At 44.4% G+C, this 27,997-nt stretch overlaps 1 protein-coding gene and 1 pseudogene across 2 annotated transcripts in view; one reads left to right on the top strand and one right to left on the bottom strand.

Annotated features, from left to right (window-relative positions):
- The window catches only part of PPM1H (protein phosphatase, Mg2+/Mn2+ dependent 1H), a 293,293-nt gene that overhangs the window by 95,647 nt on the left and 169,649 nt on the right, over positions 1-27,997 (bottom strand). The window lies entirely within an intron of this gene.
- Positions 5-16,612, top strand: LOC134756534 (glyceraldehyde-3-phosphate dehydrogenase-like; annotated as a pseudogene).

The following is a 27,997-nucleotide window of genomic DNA, read 5'->3' as shown; positions in this document are numbered from 1 at the left end:
AGCGATGCCCAATCAGGCCATGGAAGCATCTCCTCTAGGACCTGAGCGTCAGGAGCTCAGGGGCCTGGTAACGCCAAAGGCTTAGGTCATGCCTGTCACAAAGCAGGGGCCCAGTGAATGTTTGCTGATTAAAGGAGCAGATGAAAGAACTTAGAAGAAACTGTTCCTTGAATTTGAGGCAGGAAGAGAAAAGAACTAAAAGGCAGCAGATGTTCACTTAACCAAGTCACATGGGGTAGATTTTACAGAGGAAAGAGGGGCCTTCAGCTAGACACTCACTGCTCCTCAGCTATCTTTTCCTCTTCTCTTCCTGACCGGAGCTCCTCTCTGTCACTTCCCACACCTCGGGGTTCTCCCAATGTCAGTTACTCCCACTCCTGTATTTCTGACCTCTCTTTCCACTGGATCTCTGCCCATAGAACAAAACCATGCTAAAGCATTCTGTTTAAAATCAAAGTAAAACCAAAACCAAACAGATGATACTCTCCTAATCCAAACTCCACCTTTGAAATGTCCTTTTTTCTTTCCTAAGAACCTAAGCCTCAGAAATTGATAATAATCTACATTCAGGGTCTATCTACTCCCTCACCTCCCATGGATCCCTCAAACAGAGGTAAATTAACTTCTTGCCTCCCTCTACACCCAGCTACTGTCACCTGAGGCAACAAATGGCCCTTTTGTTGCTACATCCCTTGGGCATGCCATCATTCTGATCTCCCAGGCAGCATCTGACTGTCTCCTAACCCTGGCACCAGGGATACAACTTCTTCTCCTGGTTTCCCTCCTAACTCCCAGGACATTCTCTCTCCAACTTCTCCGTCCCTTCTTTGCTGTTGTGGACTAGGATTTTGTCTCAGTATTCTCCCTGGGTGCTCTCATTCCCTAAATCCTCAGCCACCAAGGTTAGGTTAGGTTAGACCCCTATCCCTCCATACGTGTTCCCTTAGCCTGGTCCCTCTCTTAATACAGAACTCATCACATTTTATAATTGATTACTTAACTGTCTGCTTTCCATGCTAGCCTGTAAGCTGGACAAGAACAATGCCTGTCTTGATCAACACTGCAGCCCTACTATTGCACACAGCGCCAGGCCATTGTAGGCAGGGCTATGTAATTTCAGGGTCCAGTGCAAAATAAAAACACAGGGCCCCCTGACAAAAAAAATGGAGAATTTCAAGACAGCCACAGCAGAGCATTACACCAAATGTGAAGTCCTTCTGAGAGCAGGGCCCTGTGTGGTGCACAGGTTGCATGCTCACAAAGATAGCCCTGAGTGTATACTCTTAATATTTGCTGAATGGATAAATAGCTCCAACAACGACATACGCTGGTGAGTCCAGACAACCTTTCTAGCCCACATATCTCTGTTGTGCTCGGCCTGGAACAGCCAACTGCCAACGGATATATCCACTTCGATATATTCACTGGCATTTCATACTTAATAAGGTTCAAAATTAATGATCCTGTCCCCAGCCCCCTCCCAAATCTGTCTTCTAGCATTCTCTATCTCCGGGAACCACACAATTTTCCACCTAGTTGCTCGTCCCAGAAGACAGACAGCCATTCTAGACTCCTCCCTTTTTTCACCCCACATGTCCAAATAGGCACCCAGGTGTGTAGATTTCACCTCCTCAGCAGCACAGGAATCCCTCTCTTTCCTTGATTCCTGCTAGTGCCTTGGTTCTGGTTTCCATCAGAGCTTACCTGCATGACTCAGGAGCTCTCCACTGCTTCCTCAGCCCCTGTTCTGCCCTCCTCTGCCCCGTGCTTCATAGGGTCACAAAGGTGATGTTAAAGCACCGCTCTCATCATGCCACATGTCTTACCGAAAGCCCTGTGATGGCTTCCCAGCTTTTCCAGTTTCCTTTATTATCTGGTTCTTGCCTGTATTTCTTGCTTTAGCCTCACTCTTGCTACTCCCTTCACATGGCTTCTTCCTTCTCATGGTTAGCCCATTTCTCTGAGTCAGCTCAGAACGCCTTCTGTTGTCCTCCTGGCCTACCCTCCATGCCCCTTCTCTGTGACCCCGTGGTGTCTATGCCTAGCTGTACCCTTACCAGTCCTTGCTATGACTGCTGGCTTCCATGGCTGTCTTGAACTATCCCGCGGATATTTTCCAGGCAGAGTCTATGTCATTGTCTCTGAATCTCCAGTGCTCAGTGCCTGGCACGTGCCAGACGTGCAACAATTGCTTGCTGATGGATAAGTGGCTAAAGAGATGAAGAGGGAGCTGGACTTGAGTGGAGGAACAGAAGAATCCAGAAATGAGGGCCCTACATAAGACTTTTCTTAGTAGCAATATTATATAACTTATAGTCTAAGCCCTTAAAAATCCGTACGCCTTTTCGTTGGCTTTGCAAAAAGACGGCAGGCCTAAGAGGACAGTGTTCTGGCTGAGTCGCCACCGAGAAGCGCCTTGAAATACAAAGGGAAACAAGGCAGTGCCTCTCTCCTTAGTGGGCAAGGCAGGGAGGGGGCAGCAATGGTAGCAGCTCATCATGTTTACTTTGTTTTTTAATTTCAAATTCACACACAATGAGGTATCTGCGTTCCATCACAATATGACTGCCAGGGCAAGCCTAGTTTATTACTTTCTTAAATAGATAATTATATCCAAATCCATCTATGTACAGAACATTTTTTCACTTCCGTTTGAACTACCAAGCTCTTCCTTTAAGAGGCATCCATGGATTAAAGATGACAGCATGTTCGACTGTCATCTTTAATCCCAGTGCCTTCCCAGTGTCTACCATCACGATGCCTCTTCCTATGTCATCCTTGGCTTCCTTTTGATCTTTCTCTCTTTCATCACTCTGATCTTGGGATCAATTTGTCAGAGTGCTGGTCTCCAATCTGGAGTAGGGCAATGAGACGAAAGGGGTTTCAAAGGGAACGAAATGCATGTGAAAACTGACAAACCTCATACTAAACAATCAATAAAGTAGAGAAATGCCTTTAAAGCTACAGTCTGTCATCACAGGACCCCTGTGCTTCCTAGCTTCTATTTCATTATTTTATGAGATGCTTTTCCTAAGGAAAATTAAGAAAAAAACAAAAACCAAACGCCGTGCCTGTGAGGGTGCAGGAGAGCTACGTACACACTCTGACCTTCCTTCTGGGGCCTCAGGCCTGGACTTGTGGATACCACCATGACCAGAATCTGAGTAACATTCCAGAGGTTAAATGAGAAAGTTGCCGGGGTTGAGGTGATTTAATCCATTGGCAATCACCTCCCACCCAATATCCATTCCCATACAGAGGGGATGGGTTTTCAGCATATTATCCAATATTAAGGTTAGCCTTTCCTTTAAAGACTACAGCTGAAATTTATATGACATTAATTCTAGTAAAATTGATGGGGCGTTATTTGCGATACAATGAACAGTAAGGTTTAGGGTGTTCTTATGAGTCAACCGCAAGAATGGGAGAAAAGGAGGTAAAGCAAGGACATTAATAGTTTAAAAAACTCAGGCCGGGCGCAGTGGCTCATGTCTGTAATTCCAGCACTTTGGGAGGCCAAGGGGGATGGATCACTTGAGATCAGGAGTTTGAGACAAGCCTGGCCAACATGGTGAAACCCCATCTCTACTAAAAAAATACAAAAATTAGCTGGGTGTGGTGGCGGGCACCTGTAGTCACAGCTACTTGGGAGGCTGAGGCAGGAGAATTGCTTGAATCTGGGAAGGGGAGGTTGCAGTGAGCCGAAATTGCACCACTGCACTCCAGCCTAGGCAACAGACTGAGACCCTGTCTCAAAAACAAAAACAAAACTCCCCCTGGTCCCTGCCCCAAATATTAGCTACATGAGAGGATAAAGGTAATTTATTCCTAACCAATGAGAATTTTGAGTTACAGACTAATTCCTAGAAAATCCCGCTACTTCTCTCCTCTAATGTTATATTTTGGAGTTAAAAACACATATCTTTATTCCCCTAGTCTAAATATTAAGTGGTTAAGAGAAACAGGGAGGGTAAAACAGGATGGTAACTTCAAATATTAACTTGATTTTACAATTTTTCTTAAAGGGATCATATTAACTCTTGTTAAATCTCAACTCAGTGTGATGTTCTCAGAGCAGGACTGACATGTGCCAACAGGTATTTAACAAACAAGCAGAAGAAAAAAAGCTGATAAAAAATATGATTAGGCAACTGACAGAAGGAAAAATGCAACGATTAATAAAGATATGAAAAGATGCTCAATCTCACTAGTCCATGAAAATGCACACTAAAGTAAAAGCAATATATAATTCTGCTCATTAGGTTGGGAAACATTAAAAAAACAACAATATATAGTTTTCATAGAGTAAAAGTCACTTTCATAATGGGAATGGAAATTGTTACACCTTTTACATTGATTACAATTATAATTACATATCCAATGGTTCAGTCATTCCACTTTTGGGAATACATGCTGAAGAAATAAAAGACTCAGTACATAGGATATACATACAATTCAGACTTTTGACGTTACTCATTGGGGCAAAGACTGGAAACAGCCTGAATGTCTGTCAAAAGGGGAATTGTTGAATGGATTGGTTTGTATTCTATAAGCCATTATACAGTCATTAAAAAAAAAAAAAAAAGAGGCCAGGCACTGTGGTTCACACCTGTAATCCCGGCACTTTGGGAGGCCGAGGTGAGTGGATCACTTGAGGTCAGGAGTTCGAGACCAGCCTGGCCAACATGGTGAAAACCTGTCTCTATTCAAAGTATAAAAATTAGCTGGGTGTGGTGCGTGCCTATAATCCCAGCTACTTGGGAGGATGAGGCAGGAGAATTGCTTGAACCCAGGAGGCACAGGTTGCAGTGAGCCGAGGTTGCACCACTGCACTCCAGCCTGGGCAACAGAGTGAGACTCTGTCTCAAAAAAAAAAAAAAAGGAGTGAAATTCTATTTTGTGACCTGGAGTTATCCATGATATAGTAAGTGAGAAAAGTAAACTGCAGAGTAATGGGTGGTACAATCCCATTTTTGTAAAAACAAAAACTATATATAGATATTCCATCTATGTGAGGAGTCTGATTCCATGCCCGAATCCTGTGTGCGATGTTTCAGGCCTGACCACAGGCCATTACAAAGGCTCTGCCCAGCAGGCCTCACGGAGGAAGCTGCCCTCTCCACACCGGATGTGGTGCACAGTCCCTGCACTGCAGCCGCCAGGACAGCTGCAGCCCAGGACTCATACCCCACTAGCCTAGGGGTCTCCACTGAGACACTTCTCTGCTCTGACTCAGTCTTCTTGTAGTCCTTCCCCTTCTCTCCCTGGCCCTACAACCCTCAGTCCACAAAATGGCAAAGCCTTTAGTTCAGAGCTCTGGGCAGTGAGACTCCCTCCTGCCAGCGCTGCATGTCATCTGCCAGACCTTCACCTGGTGCCGTCCTATGGGGAAAAATGGAAGAGCACTTTCCTCTGCCTCTTGCCAGGACTACTGCAGTAAGAGAAGAAAGGTTTGGTTGTTACTTTCAGTTTGGTTCATTGTCCTAACTGACCACCTCGACACCTAGCAGCTTGATAACATATAATTATGTTTCAATGAGTGGCAAGGAAGTTATGGAAGTGGGAGAGAAAGTTAATTTTTCTTTTTAAAAAATTTTATTATTTTTAATTTTTTAAATTATTATTATTTTCTTTATAGAGACGAGGCCTCACTATGTTGCCTAGGCTCATTGCGAATGCCTGGGCTCAAGCAATCCTCCCACCTCAGTCTCCCAAAGTGCTGGGATTACAGGCATGAGCCACCGCACCTGGTTAACTTTTCTTTATATGTTTTTGTATTATTTGACTGTTACAGGAAATGTGTGCTCCTTTTGTAAGTTTGAAGAGGAATTGATTTGCCCAGATTTGGCTATGCAGTCACAGAAGACCTAGATTCTTCCTGAATGCTGATTCATCTTTGTAATGTTACCACCCTTCATGACCCCATGTGCCTCAAGCACCTCTCCATGAAGTTCTTCTACTAGGTAGCCCAACCACATCTCAGAGGCCATTATTTGGAGCTCAGGCACAGCAGCACAACTATCCTGCATCTGTTTCAGGAGCCACTAACTAAGAAGCCAGTGACTGAATCTTCTTATAAAAACAAGAACTGGTTAAGCCTAAAACCATCTGTACTTTTCTACATCACTTGCGCTTTATGGAAAGGACCCAGAAAAATAGGTTTAGAACTGCCCATCACATTCAAAATAAAAGTATAAGAAGAGGTTCCAAGTGAGGGATTAAATGCATGACTAAAGAATTCATCAGCTCTTTGATTGAAGGTTAGATCTTGTTAATCTTAGCCATATAAAGAAGTCTAGACCAGGCATGACGGCTCACACCTATAATCCCAGCACTTGGGGAAGTCAAGGCAGGAAGATCACTTGAACCCAGGAGTTGGGACCAGCCTAGGCAACATACTGAGACCCTCATCTCTACAAAAAAATAGAAAAAATTAGCCAGGCGTTGTGGTACATGCCCATAGTCCCAGCTACTCAGAAAGCTTAGATAGGAGGATCACTTGAGCCCAGAAAGTCGAGGCTATGATGAGCTATGATCATGCCACTGCACTCCAACCTGGGCAACAGAGCAAGATCCTGTCTCAAAAAAACACAAAAACAAAAACAAAGTGTAAACAGGTGTGATCTTCCCCTGCAGCCTGAGCATTCTGTAACAGTCTGATACACATATTTCACTAAGTACCCAAGAACTGACTTGAAACTATGCCCACAGGCTCTGACAGTATACATCCAGGTGTGATTTATTCAGTGGCCATAGGGAAATTTTCAATGTGTTCCATCAGTAACACTGATAAAGCAAAACCAAACCAAACCAAACCACCACTGACAACTCAATTACCATATGCATTGCCTATGGGCTATCTACCACCACGGACTGCCAGAGTTCCAGGCCCAGACAGCCACCCAGGAGTATGGAGGTAGCAGCAGGATGGGAAAGCCACCTCCCCTTCATACATCACTACTAGGAGTAAATGGAGTAGGGGATGTCCTTGTTGCGAGGCAGCAAACAGCCAATTACGCTTTCTATTGCCTGGGAGATATCTCCCTTGTTCCGGGGCAAGCAACACTCAACTTATACTGTTGTGTGGTGTGGTTTCACCCTGCAGAATAAGGAACTTTCCTTCTAGATGGTCTCAGAAATGTTCTCCCTTCATGGAGCCCCAACACACAGGGTGCTACTGGGTTTGAATAGTAGAAGCTCATTCACACCCCCTCACTTCTAAATTTCCTAATATGAAATGACATTGCCTCAGTACACTGCAGAGCTACTGTGTCACTTGCTACAGCTATAGAGAAAGCTTCAGATTCATGCAAACGAGTAACAAATTCTTTCTTTCCTTTTTTCTTTTTTTGAGACAGGATCTCGTTCTGTTGCCCAGGCTGGAGTGCAGTGGCACGATCGTGGCTCACTGCAGCTCTGGCCTCCTGGGCTCAGGTGATCCTCCCACCTCAGCCTCCTGAGTAGATGGGACCACAGGCATGTGCCACCATGCCTGGTTAATTTTTTTAAAAAGTTTTTTTTTTTTTGAGACGGAGTTTTGCTCTTGTCTCCCAGGCTCGAGTGCAATGGCGCGATCTCGGCTCACTGCAACCTCCGCCTCCCAGGTTCAAGTGATTCTCCTGCCTCAGCCTCCCAAGTAGCTGGGATTACAGGCATGTGTCACCAGGCCTGGCTAATTTTGTATTTTTAGTAGAGACAGGATTTCTCCATGTTGGTCAGGCTGATCTCAAACTCCTGACCTCAGGTGATCCACCCGCCTCGGCCTCCCAAAGTGCTGGGATCATAGGCGTGAGCCACTGTGCCCTGCAATTTTTAAAAATTTTTTAGAGATGGGTACCGGGTTTAAGTGATCCTCACACCTAAGCCTCCGAAAGTGTTGGGATGGCAGGCATGAACCACCATGCCCAGCGTAAATTAAGTTTTAAGGGGAAGACAAAGTTTGGAGAATCAAGTAGGGCAAATGTAGGAACACTCTGTTAGCACCTTCTTCATGTAACCCTCAGAAAGCCTAAAAGCCCATGTTCTGCCAGGGTACATTCCAGAGCACACTTCAGCCCTTCTGCCCTCTCAAGGTAAAAACCTTTTGTCTTAAAACCGGACAAAATCCCAAAATTCAGAGTCAAATAATAAACAGGTGCTATGTAAACATGGCATGGAGACAATAGGCATAGAGCTTTTCAGCCTCAGTAGAAAGTTTTGCCCATGTGGCAGAACCCACCAAGTACTCCCTCTGCTCTAGATACACAACAATGACCTATAACATGAGGTGGGAAAGAGAAAGAGAAAAAAATTATACATGCACACACACACAAATATATAGCCAAGCTAAAAAATAAAGGTAGCATCTCTCTGTAGAGTAGAAATGGAAAAGAAATCCAAAATCCCCTAGCTGCTGGACTTGAGAAGCAGGTAATGGTGTCCAGGAGTCCAATTTCTATGGAGTAAAAGGTATTAAAAGTCCTCCAAGTGGCCGGGCGCAGTAGCTCACGCCTGTAATCCCAGCACTTTGGGAAGTCGAGGCAGGAGAATGGCGTGAACCCGGGAGGCGGAGCTTGCAGGGAGCCGAGATTGCGCCACTGTACTCCAGCCTGGGCGACAGAGCGAGACTCCGTCTCAAAAAAAAAAAAAGTCCTCCAAGTAAGACAAAGGGCAGCGATCAAGCTCACATCTGAAGTCCAATTCCAAACCGAGTCATTTCACTTTGTTATACCTTGGTTTCTTCTCCCCGCAGCAAGGGAACTTGCTGAATGGCAAAGCAAAGTGCTTTGAGGCTCTAGTTTAAAAAAGTCCTGGGAGTGCAGAAATTCATTCCCATCTTTAATTCCTAAGCAATCAGCCAGCCCTGTAGCATGGAATCCACCCACTCATGTAGTTAAATGTGTTTCAATGTAGAACACACACACACACACACACACACACACACACACACACACACACACACACGTGTGAGGAAGGGCCTGCCATCATCTACCCTTTCTGGGTTGTTAGGTTCTGACAGTTAACCTGAAAGGCTATACTGTGACAGCCAAAGCATGAAATGATAAAGACTGTGGGGCAAAGACTAATTGTCAAGCCCTCCTCCAGCTCAGAAGGTTCATGGCTTTGGAGGAAATTCACATATATGTGAGTAATTGGTGGTAGGAGCCTGTGTGTTGTGGCAGAAACAGCACCGGCACCGGCCTGGGAATCTGTAATTATAGGTGCCAGCTCCACAGTGGGCTACTGTTAATTGTCTTTAACTCTGGGCCCTGGCATCCTTGCTGATAACAAAAAGGGTCAGAATCAGGTGATTTTACAGGCAACTTTCAGGGTTAGAGTGAAATGCTTCTGAAAAGAGTCTGATACACACTGGGGTAGGAAAATACTGACAAGGACTCCAGTTACTACTTTTCTTCTCAGGAGGTAATAACCACCACAATTTAGATTCTAAGAAATATAAACCAAACACAGAAGCACCAGGATGGGAGAAGCCACCCTTACTACTTCTCTTAAAACATCACAGACAAGGAACCTACTATTGAGCAAGGCCCCCAATGTAATTTCACTGTTGTCATCAGTCCCCTTGGAACGCAGAGCTACAAACAAAAAGGCATCTCTGACCCTGTTAAGAGTATTCATGGGATGCCCTGATTCCATTACACACTCTTTCAGCTGAAAGTGATTCAAAACGCAACATTAAACTGCACGTTTCCAGAATGGAGGAGAAAATCTGGTACAAGGTGACAAAGAGAAACCATTCGGAAAACCCTTTTTGACAGTGTATATCAATTTCAAGGCACAGGGAGGAAACATCCATTTTGTTCAAAAGCATCAGACTTTGTGGATTCTGTTTGGATGCAGCAGAAGTGTTCTTCTCTTTCAAAAGTATTAGAAACGCATTGTTGGGAAAGAAAGCAGGGCAGCTGAGGGACAAGCCAGGGTTACCTTACCATCGTCAGAGGATGGCTACTCTGTAGATGCTAATTAATGGTATCAAAAAATAGCTGAAAGGAAAAAAGTAAACTTAACAGCCTGGAATCAATTTGGGTGTATTTCTTGTCATTCAATTTTCAGAATGCAAACTACTAAATAAGTCTGCAAATATGATGATTCATTTAACAAGACCCCAACTCTGCAATTAAGCTCCTAAGCAAAAATATTCACAAATGATGGTCAAGGGAAAAATATTTCAGATCTTTAAGTAGCAGCAAAAATAAGTGACCACTCATAGAGCCATAGCTGAGTCCTACGTTCCTTGCTTTCTTCACAACCAGCCCAGTCTGTACTCACACCACCCAGAATAATTTCTCAGTGTCATATTCAGCCACTTTCTGTAGAAACATCTTAGTCTACCATTTTGCTATACCAGCAACACTCATGAAACCCAGTGCACCAGCACAAAATTTTCCAGATCAGGTAAATGCCTCAGTCATTAATGAAAGGTTTTCAAGGTGCATACCATTTCTCAAAAAAAAAAAAAAAGAGGTCTATGTGTTTGTTTTCTGTTTTTGAATTACAGTCTGCATACCATAAAATATACCCTCTTAAAGTGATACAATTCAGTGTTTTTTGGTACATTCTCAGGGTTGTGCAACCATCACCATTATCCAATTCCAGGACATTTTCAAAATCTGAAAAAGGACTCCCTATACCCCGTACTTTTTAGTAGCCACTCCCCATCTCTCCTTTGTTCTAAGCCCTTGCAAATACTAATCTACTTTGTCTCTATGGATTAATCTATTCTGGACATTTAATATGAATGGCATCATACAATACATGGTCTTTATGACTGGTTTCATTTGCTAAACAGATGTTTTCAAGGTTCATCCATGTCACAGCATGCATCAATACTTCATTCCTTCTTGTGGCTAAATAATATTCCATCACATGAACACATTTTGTTTATCCATTCATTAGTTGGCAGACATTTGTGTTTCCATTTTTTTAAAACAGTGAATAATGCTGCTATGAACATTTGTGTACAAGTTTTTGTGTAAATATATGTTTTCAGTTCTCTTGGGCATATACCCAGGAGTGAAATTATTGAGCCATATGGTAACCTTAACTTTCTGAAGAACTACCAGTTAGCTTTCCAAAGTGACTGTACAATTTTATATTCCCAATTGGTGGGTTTTAGAACTTTCTCTTAAAGGACTCTAGAGTTCAAACTAGATTCAGATCTGAAAATCTCAGTGATTTCTTATTCAGCACCCTTTTAAAGGCACCTTGCTGAAAAAGTTTTGCCTGCATGTTTAGATTTCAATGTGTACATCATACAATGCTTTATTTTTCATCTGCATCAGAGGATATGTATTCTGCTTCTCTCTAGTGCAGGGTCAATATCTAAAATTCACAATACCGTACGGTTCCCCAGCACAAATGTGTACAATCATTTGTTAAGTGCCAAATCAAGCATTTTCTTCCTCATGGCAAGTAGCCAGACTGGGTGAAGGCACCAAAGGCATTTATTTTTCTCTCTACTGCAGTCTATTTATGAGTAGGACGAACTTTTCTCTTCTTTTTAAAGATGACTGTTGACTACAATGGCTCACTATTTGTGTGCCAAGACAGGTAGGACTTGCAGAGCCCAGGAAGCAATTTCTTCACTAATACCCTGCATTGGTCACACCCTTGTTTGATTTGTGTCTGATTCGGACCTCTTTACTTAAAAAACAGCAATGTGACGGAACAACTGAGCAGGGTCCCAACAAGAGGAGTAAACACAATTCAAGGGGTGGAAAATAGAAGCTTTGAAGAGGCTAAAGGAAAAGTGGTATTTTAGCCTGAGGGAAAGAATGAGGAACAATCTCATCATACTCGCCTTCATGCATTTAAAATGGGTTTATTCAGAGAAGAGTGGGTGACCAGTTCTTCATGCTCAGAGTGAAACAAACAGGAGGAAACCACATCAAATCAGTCAAATTCTATGGTTGGAAAAGGGAAAATAATTTCTTGATCTTCACATTATACATCTGACCAAAGCTCATGGATCTCCATCCCTGGAATTCTTTAAAAAGATGTAAAGGAGCTTTGTCTATATTTGCCTGCCAAGAATCTTGAGGTGTCCTTCACTGTAATTTCTTTACGGTGCTATAAATCAGGAACTACGTCTGCTGCATGAGGGCAAAACCAGACCCATAAACAATGAGATCTAGACTGTATAATGTACTGAGAATGTCTTACAGTGTGCACTGTGGAAGTAAACAGGACCTCTTCTTTGCTACATGCTCCTGTTCAAAATAAGTTATATTACTTCATGTGGCAGGGCAGGGAGGCTCATCTGTGGTTCATGGTTAGGTTACATGGGCTAGATGCTGCACAGCAGCCCTACCTGTAAGGCCTCTCTGGCTCTGCCTGGTAAGAGTTACCCCGTGTCAGTTCCTTACAAGCAAAGGCCTGGGAAGCCCATCTCTCATTCGTTGAACATAACCCATTAAGTTGAGTTTGGGAGCTGGCTGTGGTGAAATGAAAAGTAATCAAAGTTTGCAGTCCAAAGTCAATTTCAAGCTATGAATTAAGTATACTGGGAAAGTGAGTTAGCCACTCTGAGAATCAATTTTCCCCACTTGATAAATACCACTTTCTTCAGACTAAATGAGTATATATACGAAGGGACTTTATAGATTATTAGTGATGCTGAATGAATAAATTAAACTCACATATAAGAGTCAGTAGAATAGTAATTTACTTGGAACTTTGTTATTTTTGTGTAATGATAAGTGTCTACAAATGGGATCTTAAGGAATTGTATGAAAGAAAAAAAAATTTTGTGACCTCACTTAGGCTTTAAGAATAAAGTGGTTATCCCACATTTTATCATTAAATAAAAATTTAACATTTTGAAGATTTCTCATTGTCATTTCCATTCATGTGTTCAGATCCCCCCAACATTCCACAGAAAAGAAGGAAGATTGACAGAGGGGTTGGGGGCATTCTTGCTTCTCTTGCTCAATAGCTTTGAAACCTCACTCTGTTCATTAATATTAAAGTTAGAGTCTCCTTAACATTTTTCCAAGCATATCCATAATTTTTAATTTTATTGTGACAAAGAGATACATATAAAGGATTCCCACGCCAAATCCCCTTTTCCTGCAAAAATTCTACTCAACCCATAATTTATCCAAGGCTCTTACAACTGTCCAAGTAAAAAATGAGTCTGAACTATGTCTGTGGAAACAGAAAATTCTTAGAGATAAAATACATAATTTTAAAAAATTATGTGGGAATTAAAGGAGAAGAAAATGCCTGCAAATCTGCTGAGGTTCCCAGCTTGGACAATGAAGGACGATGATGCTATTAACACAGGAGAGACGAGCAGAAGAGTTGGTCTGGAGAAGACACTGCATTTTGGGCATTTGAATTTGGGGCATATGTCTGATGTCAGGTGGAGGGGCTAGTGAAGACACAGTTGGAAATGTGGGAGTGGTGCTCAGGAATGAGGTCAGGGCTAAAAAAGATTTGTGAATAGTCATGTCTATATGGTAGTTAAATTATAAAATTGAAACAAGTGTTTTAGGGAATGCATATAGAAAAAGGGGAGAAAAACAAAGCCGAGAACTGAACTAACATATTAAGTGAAAACACAGAAAAATAGGTCTGTTCTCTCATCTACCTTCTAACCTCAGCTGCCTGGCAAACTCCTCTTCACTGAATAAATCAGTTAATTTAGGTTGGCCTCTACAACATTTCCTATGGAACCCACTTCTGAATGAAAACAGGGGACCACCAAATGAAGATTCCTCATGCTCAAAAGAGTTCAGGAAACACTCTTCTTTGTCACAGGACTTTTCTGAGTCTTTAATATACTCACGTGGATTGTTGTTCTCCAAAACCAGGTTCCTTTGTAACAATGCCCAAATCTAACTACGGGATGAACATCTAACATCTTTCCACCTTTCTACCATGTGTGGGTCAGATTCAGGGACGGAAGCATTTGACTGAGCTATAGCTTAGGGATACAGTGGGCTTCACTCTTGCATCCTCACCCCCTTACTCTTGAAGCCTTGTTGGATGTAAAATCTGAACTGTTCTGTTCCCTCTTGGAAAAAGGCCATGACAGACCATCTCTCTCTGCTTCCATTTTCTTTTTTGAGATGCACAGGCAGAGGTAAAGAGGCTGAGACTGGTGGGGGCTTGCCCGGGAGAATGCCAGGTTCTCTCCCCTCTCTCTGGCTTTCTCCATTCTGGTTATTCTCTTAAATAGTTTTCCAGATAAGGGGGATCAGGGCGGGCTCCCACTAACCTCATTTCCACTAGTTCTGACTTGAAGCTTGGGCTTTCTTGTTCTGATTCTTACTTGATTTTTGTTTTTGCTGCTTCTCTGGAATAACCTTCCCTCATCACCAGGATTAGAAGTATTATTTTCCCTCTCACATTGAGAAGGTGGAGAAAAACCACAGGAAAAACTAAGTCTCCAAAACAGATAAAAATATTACAGAGGAGAATCTTGCTGCAATAAAAGGGATCAGATCCTCTGACTTCAATGGATTATATTTTAGGGCCCCAAAAGTCCTCAAAAATGAGGCTGTCGCAGTACTCTTAGGGATCTGGAAGGAAGGGCATTGAAGAAGAGATGTGGCTGTGGCCAAAGATTAGAGATAGGCAAATCAGGTGTAATTTTTTTTAACATAGAAGACTATGGATTCTGCACTGTGAGAAGGAGAGAGTTGGTATCCAGTCTTGATAAGATTCTGGAGTAGGCTGAGGACAGTGTAATCCCAGCACTTTAGGAGGCTGAGACGGGAGGATCACTTGAGTGCAGGAGTTCATGACCAACCTGGACAACATGATGAGACCCCGTCTCTAGCAAAAACACAAAATATTAGCCAGGCTTGGTAACACATGCCTGTAGTCCCAATTACTCAGGAGGCTGAGGTGAGAGAATGGTTTGAGCCCAGGAGGTAGAGGTTGCAGTGAGCCAAGATCAAGCCACCACTGTACTCCAGCCCAGGTGAGAGACAGATACTGTCCAAAAACAGATTCTAGAGTAGATCATGAAAGGAAGCCTTGTGAGGGCTAGTGAAAGAAAGCAGCAGTCACTGGTGGTCTACCTGGGTTCCTTAAGAGAGTAAGTCACCTCATTCCCAATGCTTCTCTCCCAAACCCCTTCCTCGTCCAGCTAAAAGAAATGTTAAGCCATAGTCTTTACTTGGACTTTAGAAATCAACAGTTTTTCATGATCTTTTGGTTGACAGTGAAGAGGAAGGGTTAGCATAAGTAAAAATAAACAAATTAAAAACAGTTGAAATGTAACAAAATGGAAGAGTTTCCATCCATGAGACACTTGTTGTGATTCAGCTCTGTGGCATGGCTGTCGGGAGAGTGAGGGTAGGTTTTAAGGATGTTATCTTTACAAGATGGGTGGCCTTCAGCTCTCTACCACGCAGGTCAATTCAGTTCTGAGAGGTGCCACATGTGAACAGGGAAATCACACAAGAACAGGCCAAGGAGCGACCTGGATGATGAGAGGCTCAAGCCAGTGATCGTCTTTGGATGGTAAGAATATCATGTCTTTCTTTTCTTAATCTTATTTGTATATTTAAATTGTACATAAGTAGCTCTCTGCTCCTCCCATTTGACAGACAGCTGCCTCTTCTCTCTCATTGCCAGCTGCATCCCTGAGACACTACGGTGAAGGTGAAGATCAAAGTCAATGGATTTGGTTGTATTGGGTGCCTAGTCACCAGGGCTGTTTTTAACTCTGGTAAAGTGGATATTGTTGCCATCAATGACCCCTTCACTGACCTCAACTACCTGGTCTGTGTGTTCCAGTATGATTTTACCTGTGGCAGATTCCATGGCACTGCCAAGGCTGAGAATGGGAAGCTTGTCATCAACGAAAATCCTATCACCAACTTCCAGGAGCGAGATCCCTCCAAAATCAAATGGGGCAATGCTGGTGCTGAGTATATCGCGGAATCCACCGGTGTCTTCACCACCATGGAGAAGGCTGGGGCTCACTTGCAGGGGGGAGCCAAAAGGGTCATCATCTCTGCCCCTTCTGCTGACACCCCCATGTTTTTGATGGGCATGAACCATGAGAAGTAATGACAACAGCCTCAAGATCATCAGCATGCCTCCTGTATCACCAACTGCTTAGTGCCTCTGGCCAAGGTTATCCATGACAACTCCGGTATCGTGGAAGGACTCATGACCACAGTCCATGCCATCACTGCCACCCAGAAGACTGTGGATGGCCCCTCTGGGAAACTGTGGTGTGACAGCCACGGCGCTCTCCAGAACATCATCCCTGCCTCTACTGGTGCTGCTAAGGTTGTGGGCAAGGTCATCCCTGAGCTAAATGGGAAGTTCACTGGCATGGCCTTCCGTGTCCCTACTGCCAATGTGTCAGTTGTGGGCCTGAACTGCTGTCTGGAAAAACTGCCAAATATGATGACATCAAGAAGGTGGTGAAGCAGGCGTCCGAGACCCCCTCAAGGGCATCCTGGGCTACACTGAGCACCAGGTTGTTTCCTCTGACTTTAACAGCGACATCCACTCTTCAACCTTCGATGCTGGGGATGGCATTGACCTCAACGACCACTTTGTCAGGCTCATTTCCTGGTATGACAATGAATTTGGCTACAGCAACAGGGTGGTGGACCTCATGGCCCACATGACTTCCAAGGAGTAAGACCCCTGGACTACCAACCCCAGCGAGAGCGAGAGAGGAAGAGAGAGGCCCTCACTGCTGGGAAGTCCCTGCCATACTCAGTCCCCCACAACACTGAGAATCTCCCTTTCTCAAGTTTCCATGTAGACCCCCCTGAAAAGGGAGGGGCCTAGAGAGCCCCACCTTGTCGTGTGCCATTAATAAAGTCCCCTGCACTCAGCCAAAAAAAAAAAAAATTGTACATAAGTAACATATACTGCATATGTAATCACAGTTTTTTTAAACAAATGTTTCATGAAGGAAACATGTACATGAACGTATTTTGTATATTTATAAATATACAAAATAAATTCCTGAGGGAGGAGAGTCATCATCCACAAAGAGGTGGTCCAGGCCAGGGAATACTAAGACTCAGGTGAGCTGGTGACATTTGGGAATGTGGTCCTGAAAAGGTGAAGAGTACTTACTGAGAAATACAAGGAAAAAGTAGGGGAGGGGAAAAGAAGGAGGGCACTGAATCTCGGAGGAGCCAATTGAACGGCCGAAGATGACGGCACATGAAAGGCTAAAGAACTGTGGGAGCAGCCTCTATAGCAAGCTGCAGAGATGAGAGGGAAAGAGAAAGCAGGATATCTAACCAGGAACCAGTTGGACCTAGGAAAGCTGACTTGAGAGGCACCTGTGATGTCAGCAAAGATTTAACCAAAGCCAAAGACAGCATCTCCAAGGGCTCAAAGGGGAAAACTCTCCTTCCAGAGTTCACAAGGGACACTCAATGCTATGACTGGTCCAGTTGGAAAATGAGGTTGGGGAAAGGGTGGATGACCAGAAAATGGCACCCCCAACGATGAGACTCTGCAGACAGAAACCCATGGCCAAAGAGGCACTGAGAGGCACTGTTTGGTCCTCGTGAGAAGCCTCAGTGCGTTGGCTTTTATCCCCATGCTCCCTCATGCTCTCGTAGGGCTGGGTTATGAATCTGAATTATCTGTGTGTAGACAGTAGGGAACAGGAAAGGAGGAAGACCATCATGGATAAAATCAGGAGTGTGATTTTTGATAGATAAACTGTTTCCTGTTTTTGCTGGGATTAGTTATGCCAAAAGTGGAAACTCAGCTTCCTGAGATACCTCCCATTTCAACACAAGAAATAGGAGAAATATTTATACCATGGCCTAGTAAGTCTGAAAAAATCTTCAGGTGTGTAAAAAATATTTTAAGTTCTAGAGAAACTATTATAGTTACTTAGGGTTTAACTTCTTTCTCAAACTGTAAAATGAAAATAGACCAGTTCACCCTTAGATCACAGGAATGAATAAAATCAATGAAGAGATAAATTCACTAGAAGAAAACACACTCTAGTAAATTCACCAGAAATCTACCATCATAGATCTACTATTTTCAAGTGTTTTTCTGGGGGCAAGTTTCAATTTGTAAGGTTGTCTTTACAATAGCATTATTGAAAGGCACTTCCTACCATAACACCACTCCAGAAAACACTCGGAAGCAGCTCTATCATTTAAGACCCATGTTTCTGTGTCCCAATTTCTATGGACTTATCCAAATTTACAATTTCAAATGTTTAGCATCAGTCAGTAAGTCACACACTCCACAGAACAAGAGGCTCTTAGAACTCAATTATTATCTTATTCCCATTGGCTGGTCTCATTCACAACCACCTCTCAAAGAAGAAAAGCAGATGGAGGCTTCCCACATGCAACTCTTTATGGCTCCAGCCTGGTGCAATTTAGGAGTGAGGTTTAGAAGGAATTAGAAAGCGCAGTAATAGAGACAGTCATTGTAATTTGAAACATGAATTTGCTGTTCAAAAGGCTAAACTGGAGTGCTTAAAGCTAAGTGCTTAAAACTACCCCAGAACCCTAAAGTCATGTACCATAATTACAATTACTTTCCTTCAATAATAGATTTAAAAAGTTAATACTTTCTTGTGTTTGGCTGGAATCACTCAGTCATCCATTGTAGTTGTGAGATCTCTTTCTTGGAAATCAACATCTTCATTTGGTTTCCACATGAATAATTCTTGGAAGCTACAAAGTCTTTGAAGGGTATTTATTTTTGCCTTGAGGTCTGGTGGCCTCAAAGTTCACATGAACCTCACAGATGCAAAGTATCTCAGCATGATTCATCTATGCCTATAGCGTTCTCACCAAAGGGAGGTCCCTGCCTGTGTGGGGTTTCCGTATTTATACTGCTTTGTGTGTTTATTTGTAGTTAAAATTGTTTTCACAAGTCAAATAAATTTAAAGATGACCTACAATGCACATGCATGAGAAATTAAGCCAAAACTCAGATTCTTGACTGAATCACTGTTTGTTTTATCTTGGTGGTGGGACATGTGCTTTGCCTAAACTTCAAACTTCTTATCCTTCTGCCTCCATAATTGCAATCATCTCAATCTCCACACTGGCTACATTTTATTTAAACCTTCCAACTGTGGAGGAAAAAAAAGGAGCATCTAACCCAAGACAGGTGTCACCTAGACAGGAACTATCTGAGAGCTAAGAGAATTTCTTTTCTCCATGAAATGCTGTGGTGGTTAGTGTCAGGCCTCTGAGCCCAAGCTAAGCCATCATATCCCCTGTGACCTGCACGTATACATCCAGATGGCCTGAAGCAACTGAAGATCCACAAAAGAAGTGAAAATAGCCTTAACTGATGACATTCCACCATTGTGATTTGTTTCTGCCCCACCCTAACTGATCAATGTACTTTGTAATCTCCCCCACCCTTAAGGTTCTTTGTAATTCTCCCCACCCTTGAGAATATACTTTGTGAGATCCACCCCCTGCCCGCAAAACATTGCTCCTAACTCCACTGCCTATCCCAAAACCTATAAGAACTAACAATAATCCACCACCCTTTGCTGACTCTCTTTTCGGACTCAGCCCGCCTGCACCCAGGTGAAATAAACAGCCATGTTGCTCACACAAAGCCTGTTTGGTGGTCTCTTCACACGAACACGTGAGACATTTGGTGCCGAAGACTCGGGTAAGTGGGACTCCTTCGGGAGACCAGTCCCCTGTCCTCACCCTCACTCCATGAAGAGATCCACCTATGACGTCAGGTCCTCAGACCAACCAGCCCAAGGAACATCTCACTGATTTTAAATTGGGTAAGCGGTCTATTTTCATTCTCTTCTCCAACCTCTCTCACTATCCCTCAACCTCTTTCTCCTTTCAATCTTGGCACCACCCTTCAATCTCTCCCTTCTCTTAAGTTCAATTCCTTTCATTATCTGGTAGAGACAAAGGAGACACATTTTATCCGCGGACCCAAAACTCTGGCACTGGTCATGGACTTGGGAAGACAGCCTTCCCTTGGTGATTAATCATTGTGGGGACGCCTGCCTGATTATTCACCCACGTTTCAGAGGTGTCTGACCATGCGGGGATGCCTGCCTTGGTCTTTCACCCTTAGCAGCAAGCACCGCTCTTCTGGGGGGCAAGCACCCCTGACCCCTTCTCTCCGTGTCTCTACCCCTTCTCCACTTTCCTGGGGGGCAAGCACCTCCCACTCCTTTTCCACTTTCCTGGGGGGTAAGCACCTCCCACCCCGTTTCCACTTTCCTGGGGGGCAAGCACCTCCCACCCCGTTTCCACTTTCCTGGGGGGCAAGCACCTCCCACCCCGTTTCCACTTTCCTGGGGGGCAAGCACCTCTCACCCCTTCTTCACTTCCCTGGGGGGCAAGCACCCCCCATCCCTTCTCTCCGTGTCTCTACCCTTCTCTTTAAACTTGCCTCCTTCACTATGGGCAACGTTCCACCCTCCATTCTTCCTTCTTCTCCCTTAGCCTGTGTTCTCAAGAACTTAAAACCTCTTCAACTCTCGCCTGACCTAAAATCTAAGCGTCTTATTTTCTTCTGCAATACTGTTTGGCCCCAGTACAAACTCGACAATGGTTCTAAATAGCCAGAAAATGGCACTTTTGATTTCTCCATTTTACAAGATCTAGATAATTTGTCAAAAAATGGGCAAATGGTCTGAGGTGCCTGACGTCCAGGCATTCTTTTACACATTGGTTCCTCCCTAGTCTCTGCTCCCAATGAGACTCGTCCCAAATCTTTCTTCTTTCCCTCCCACCTGTCCCTTCAGTCCCAACCCCAAGTGTCACTGAGTCTTGTGAATCTTCCCTTTCTGCTAACCCATCTGACCTCTCACCTCCTCCCCAGACTGCTCCTCCTCAGGTCGCTCCCTGCCAGGTTGAATCAGGCTCCAACTCTTCTTCAGCCTTTGCTCCCCCACCCTATAACCCTTCTATTACCTCCCCTCACACCCAGTCTGGTTTACAGTTTCATTCTGCAACTAGCTTTCCCCGACCTGCTCAACAATTTCCTCTTAGAGAGGTGGCTGGAGCTGAAGGCATAGTCAGGGTACATGTGCCTTTTTCTCTATCAGACCTTTCCCAAATCAGCCACTGTTTAGGCTCTTTCTCATCAGACCCCACTAAATATATACAGGAATTCCAATATCTAACTCTGTCCTACAATTTAACCTGGCGCGACTTAAATGTCATCCTAATAGTTAGGCCAATTCCCAGAATGACTAAAGAAAAATAACTTTTCCTATAAAAGGTGAGAAAATGGCCAAATGACCTAGACTAGCTCTGAAGAGTAAGCACTGAGTCCCAGCTTAAAGATTACATTCTAACCACACACCAGTCATACTCTGCTCTAGGAAAAATCTTAAGTACTTGTGACCTTGTGTCCCTAACTTAGATGTTGTTTACTTCCAGTTTACATACAGTGCAAACACCAGGGCGTACATGATTTTCAAGTCAAAAAAGATAAGGACTAATCCAGAAAGGAGAAGGAATTCTGTTTCATGCAGGCTCCTTGACAGCAGCAAGAGATAACAAAACCACAACACAGGAGGCTTTAGAAAAAAACTAAATAAAAAGCCGTAATCTCAAAGAAGACTACAGCCAACAATAAATATTAATACTATAAAGTAAGGTCCTAAGGACTCCACAGTTACGGAGGAACAAGGGATCAGAAGTTCATATCCATTATTTGGAAGCATTAAGAAATGTTTAGATTATTTTCCATTACTCTGTATTTGAGGAGGAAGGGGAAAAGCTGTTTCAAACCTGTATGCAGAGTGTAATTTCCCTGGGGGGAAAATGGGATTATGTATGAAAAAAGGCTGGAAAGATATACCCCTAATTGGTAACAGTGGTTGGGGAGGGGAGGAGATTACAGGCAATTTTTCTTTTTTGCCTGTTTATATTTTCTACAAGAAACATGACATATATCTACAGCAAAAACTGTGTAACAAATCCTTGAATTTTCCTGCTAAAATTGGTCTATGTTTTGTACTAAGGTAGAGATCTCTACCACAAAACACCAGGTGGAGATAGGCCTGTTTAGTGCTTCTCATTGCCCCAGCCTTATAGGCCCTCATTTCCCCATAAAAAAAGGGATGGAGAAGGGTACTGAGAATCTCTATAAAAGGTAGCCACTTATAGGAGCGTTTTGCGAGAGTTTAGGGAGTCCACACAGTGGAGCTGGCTGGCTTAGTGTAATAAATAGGCTGTGGTAAGAGTCATTCTAGGCCACAGCACTCATGGGGGCATGATCTGCCTTAATTTTACCCATGGGGAATGACACAGCAAGGAGCTGGAAGGCTTAGACATGAAGACTGACCTCTGCAGACTGGTGTGAGGGAAATGGACATGGCTCCCAGCAGCGGCTCTTCCCACTCTCAGGACCTGCCATCTGTGGCCTAAGACCAGAGACCCACAGCCAGGCAGAGGGTCTCCCAGCACAGGCCCAGTCAGTGCCCCATCTGCAGCTCCTCTCTTGGTAGCACTGCCCTGCTGTGTGCCAACAACTTGGGAGTCACTGTTTTAGAGAATCTGCCAAGCCCCAAGTTTGCCTTTGGGTTAACCCCTAACTATGTATGGCCCATTTTAGGAGTTCGTTAGAGAGGTTTCTGTCTTACACAGGTGGTCAGGTGAGTGTGCACAAAGCTCTGTGATCAGACCCTGTGGTGACCACACCTGATGTGTGCTTGTCCAGAGGGGGCTCACTGCCATGGAGTCTGTAGCAGTGCCTGGCCACGAGCGTCAGAGGCCTCAGCAAAGGCCTTCCTGATCTTCCTCTGGGAACTCCAGATAGCCAAGGAGCAGCCCCATGCTCAGAAAGCCACAGAGCAGGACAGGAAACTTCAGAAGCTCACCTTCCTCCAAGCTTGGCTTTTCATTCAATTGTAGACTCTGTTGGAGGCTCAGAAGAGGCATGGTAGATGCGCCTGACAGCAGTAACTTATGCATACCCCGAAAATGATCCTTATAGCAGACACACCTGACAGCAGTAACTCAAGAAATGAGAGTTGCCATGTGGAGGGTGCTAGGGGGAGGATGCTAAGTGAAGATGCTATACAATCTGCATCGTTTTTACAAGCAGTTGCAGTTCTGTCCAGCCTGCCACCACTGGGCCATTTCTGTGTGTAAGTTCCCCATAATAAAACCTTGTGCCTTGTTTGTTGGCTTTGGGTCTCTTCTTCAGGTTCTTGAACGTGGTGTCATCCCTACTGAAATTAATAGGGATCTAGTGTGACAGAGGAACATGTGATGAAATAAGCTAAAAATAGGGGCAATACCGGTTAAGAAATAAAGAACGCCTCATTGATGACCGAGAAGGGAGAGGCTGGCAGGGAAACCTGGAGGAGGCTGAAATGCCTTTGGACCTGAAGAACTTTGCATGATTCAATCCTTCCTCTTATTGAAGGGAAAGAAACTATTTTTTTTTTTTTTTCAAAGCACCTGCCAAGAAGCAGGTACTGTGTCTAATTTCTCTTCAACAACCCAAGGAGGCAAGAAGAGTTTTTAAGTGATGGTCCCGAAGTCCCCAAGCAGGGACTGAGAAGCAGATTTACCTGGCTCCCAATATGTGCTACCTCCCAGATCAAGCAAATGGTCTTTTCAGGTCTGTGAATCCATCCAAGGTCACCTCTTGCCTGCCCACACTGGGCTGTTCGGGTGGAATCAGGCGGACCAGGGTTGAGTGCTGGCCTTTCCATTTGTCCCCTGTAACCCTGGACTGGCTGTTAGGCCCCTCCAAGCCTCGGCTCCCTCCCCTCTATAAACCATGGCCATCAACCGCACACCATGCTATGAAGATCATCAGTCAGGGCTGAGCACCAAATCCAGATAGGGTAAATGTGCATGAGTGGGAGTGGGCATCAGGAGCAGTGGTCCTGATTTCAGATCACCTGCTTTGCATGCAGCAGTTGCTTTTTCAGCTGTGAGACTAATTGTTCACAACTTGACAAAGCAGGTCAAAGTACAACACAAATTGCTACAACCTCTTGCCAGTCCTCGGCTCATTTCTTCCTCAGCTCTTCCTTACTTGATGGGTAATTAGAACACTTGTCAAATACAGAAAGTTGAAATCACTAATGTGACTCTAAAACTTATTGCAGATCATTAAACATTTACTAGAGGTGCATAATGCAGAGATGTGGTAAATGACATTTCTTCACAGAAATTGTTGAGCTTAGAAATCTTCAATCATTTCATTTTAGGGGTGAAGCAACCAAAATCTTGAGAGGCTAGTGGTTTGGCCAGACCTAAACCTGAGGGGTTCATTATTCCATTTGCTGTGCTTGCTACCACTCATGGTGGACTATTAATTCTCACCTCCAGTCCTGGTTGCTTTTGAACATGTGGGGTGAGCTTTGAGAGAGCCGACGTCCTAAGATAGAGGAACACTCCTGATGCATTTTGTCTTCTCCAGCGAAGGTCAGGGTGCTTCTCAGTCCTGGATTCCTGCCTCGATCCAGCTGCTGCCTTTTCTTTGTCAGCACTGGTTTCTGCTCCATGCCGTGGGGACCATCCTCTCTCTCCTCTCCTTTGTAAGATCCAATAATACTGAAAATGTTGAACTCTGGTGAATTTCCGTCCAGACAATTGCCAGGGACAAAAATAGTGAAATGAGAACAAATGGGAGTGACCCAGAAGAGAGAGTGCATGCAGAGAGATCACAGACTCTGGAGTCAGGATGTGGAGGCACCGTCTAGGGACACCAATGTCCCCTGGCTTATGTCCTATATTGCCAGGAGGGGGAAATTTGTGCTGGAAATCTAGGTATGCTCTAAATTAGTGAGTGGAGATCATGGCTGCAAATGCTAGACAGAGCCAAACCACCATTCTGAAGCAAATCTGTCTCAAATGTTGAGTAACAGCTATTCTGAATAAAAACATTCTGTGCATATAGAAGGCTCAGCCTCCAAAGGAGCTTGACATTTTTAACTATAAAAAGGTCTCAAATTAAATCCATGTGACCTTGAGTGTAACAGGAACCCCAGTAACACCACACTTTTACCAATCAAATGAGAACTTCCAAGACCTTTCTTCCTCTCCCATTTTGTTTTTTTTTCTTTCAGCGTTTACTCCTCGAGCACCTCCTACTTCGTGCCAGGCACTGTACTAGGCACTGGGCTCAGATGGGGAAGCAGAGAGGGCAGTTTCTGCTGCACAGAGCTCACAATATAGGGAGGAGCCGTGATCCATCTGTGAAGGTGGGAGATGCCTCAGTCAGGGAGGTCCAGGAGGGGACAGTGAGGCTGAGGCTGAAAGGACTGGCACGGGGGGCCATGGAGAAGGATGGAGGGAGAGAAGTTCAGGTAGAAGCAACTGCATGTGTGAAGGCCGCATGGTGGCAGATGCTCAGCCTGTGTGAGGAGCTGGACAAAGCCATGCGTGCCGCTTGGTTAGGAAGAGGACAGGCTCAGGGGAGACTCAAGGGATGGGCTGGGGCCAGTCAGAAGGACCTTGCAGGTCATCAAAAAAGTTCAGATGAGCTCAGTAGTCATCTCTGAAGGGCTTTGAGAGGAGGGTTTATCTTTTACAAAGGTTATCCCTGTTGTGTGTGGAAACTGGACTGGTATAGGACAGAGCTGAGAGAGGGAACCAGGGTCTGTTGCTGAAGTTCAGTGAGGTGTGTGACAGTACATGACCAACAGCAGTGCAATGGTGAAAAAGAGAACTGACGTCCATGAGATGTCATCTGGAATCAGAACTGATGTGTGAGGATGGACTGGGAGCTGGGCACAGTGGGGTGGAGGCCATGTTTGCTAGATGCCTCTATGTGCTGGGCATAAGGAGAGTGTGTTTCCCTAAAAGAAGCCATCTCTGTCACTCATATGCCAGGTCCCTGTGCACCCACTGTTAATGATGTCCTCCCTGGACTGACTGCACCTACTTGTCTTTAAAGAATATGGAAAAGCCTGCAATGGTATCAACGCTGTCGTGGTCTTTTCAAACAGCAATACTATACATAATCAATTTTTCAACACCTAAGCAGAGTTGAGCCTGCTTCTAGAAGAGTTTTGAGAGAATACAAAGATAAGATTTGATTCCTGCCACAAACGAGCTCTGGCCTATTAGGGAAGAGAGAGAGACACCCAGTTACAGTGCAGTGTGAAAAGTGAAGCAAAAGAAATACAGGGGAGACCCTTGGGCCCCCGGCACACAGAGAGGCATCAGTGAACAGGTGTCTGCCTGGGATGGGATGGAGGAGTCAGGGAAGACCTCAAGGAAGAAGTGATGCTGAAGCTGAATCTTCTAGAAGACATCCCAGGGCTGTTCTTGACAGAGGAGGAGGGAAGCATGTTATCAAGACAAGGGAGATATGAGTACCTGGTCTGGCATTGCCAGAGCTCAGGGTGTGAGGATAAGAAGTGACAGGTGAAGGTAGAAAGAGGCTAGAATCTGGACTTCAGTCCAAAGATACATCACTGAAGGGCTTTCAACAAGGAAGTGGTGTGGCCACCCCACAATGTAGTAATCTTAGGGACTGCCAGATGGGTGCCAATGCAGTGGCCAGCCCTGTAAGGGGCCCAGGTGAGGCTCCTATATGGAGTCTACAAAACATGCAGCTGGTGATTAACAGGGATTGATGACAGAAGGGGTGGGGAGGGGGAATGCAGGTCAGGGTAAATTATCCTAGGTTTTTGGTTTAAGTTTAGGCACTTACTGGCCTAAGAACACAGGAGAGAGGGCTCTATTGGGGAAAAGAAAACTATGCTAGTTCTGGGCATCTTAAGTATGAGATTTGCAGGACATCTTATTTATCCATACTTAACCTTTACCCTTGATTGAAAGGGTGATTACATAAACACACACAAAATAAAATAAAAATATATGTGGAAAATAAAACTAGAAAGATCACAGGAAGGTAGGAATTAAGTTAATACAAAAAACATGTACTGTAAGGCCCTTGCGCTTATTAGAAGTGGGTCACAAATGCTTCCTAACAGGCAACACAGATACAAACCAGGATCAGTTTACACAACTCAGGGCTCAAAATGAATTAAAAAAAGCCACAGAAACAAAAAAAAATTACCCTGCTCTCAGTCCCCGGGCTTTTCCTAAATTGCATATGAGAGAAAAGTCCTCTGTGGTCCTGAAAAAAGAGGAGGCTGTGTGATAGAATGAGCAAGCTCTTCAGCAGGGTCCTTCAGTGAATGCCAGAGCACACTTCACACAGCTGTTTCTTGCAATCTTCTCCAATGGAGGCACATGGCATAAGCAAGCCATTCAGGAAACCATTGTGCAGGGCCACAAGTGTGAGCTTCAGGCTTTACCAGGGATAGATTTGAGAATTTCTAGAAGGGTGCGAGGAATAGAAATCCTTCCTATATACTGTTTCTCTCAACAGACTCTTTCAGAAATACCAAAAGGCAGCAAGTTCATGGCCACCCTGCCCAATAAATACCTGAAAAGCAGTTACACCGCCAGCCAAGCAACAAATAGGCTTGCTCAGTTGGTTAGGGTTGTGGGGGAAGCAGAATGATCAAGTGTGAGGGAAGTTCAAGTCAAACCCTGCCACGTGCCTCATGGTAAGCTCCTGACGCTCTGCAGAGAGGTGGGAGGCTGACAAGAGGGGAGAGATGACTGGAGGAAGGTTGTCATGGGGCCTGGAGTGTGGGAGGGAAGTGCGGCTTGGGCTTCTATACTTGGGCAACACCGGGATGTGAGTGGATGCTGAAGGTGCATAAGATGGCTCAGGGTGGGATGTGGAGAAGCTGGCTGAAGACAAACCCTGGGGCAGCCTGCATTTCAGTGGCAGGTGTGAAGAGGTTCCACCAGTGAAGGGGAGGGAGGGGGAAGGGAAATCCTAGAGGCTGAGCAGAGAGATTGTTTCAAGAGGAGTTGGTGCGTACTTATGGTAGCTGCCTTTAACCTCTCTGTAAGTGGGTGTTTTTGATAAGGTAATATTAGCTGCTATAGCAGATAATCCTAAATATCTCAATGGCTTCATACAGTGTGTGTTCATTTCACACATGAAATACAAGGTCTGATTGGCTTGGGCATAGTCGCAGGGGTATTCTGCCAGCTTCAGCATGCACTTCCAAAGCCATCCTGGTTTGTCAACTTCCAGT

Source organism: Gorilla gorilla, chromosome 10, assembly GCF_029281585.2.
Source record: "Gorilla gorilla gorilla isolate KB3781 chromosome 10, NHGRI_mGorGor1-v2.1_pri, whole genome shotgun sequence".
Classification (NCBI taxonomy): Eukaryota; Metazoa; Chordata; class Mammalia; order Primates; family Hominidae; genus Gorilla; species Gorilla gorilla.
Note: the sequence above shows the minus strand (reverse complement) of the source record. Positions and strands in the feature narration are given on the sequence as shown.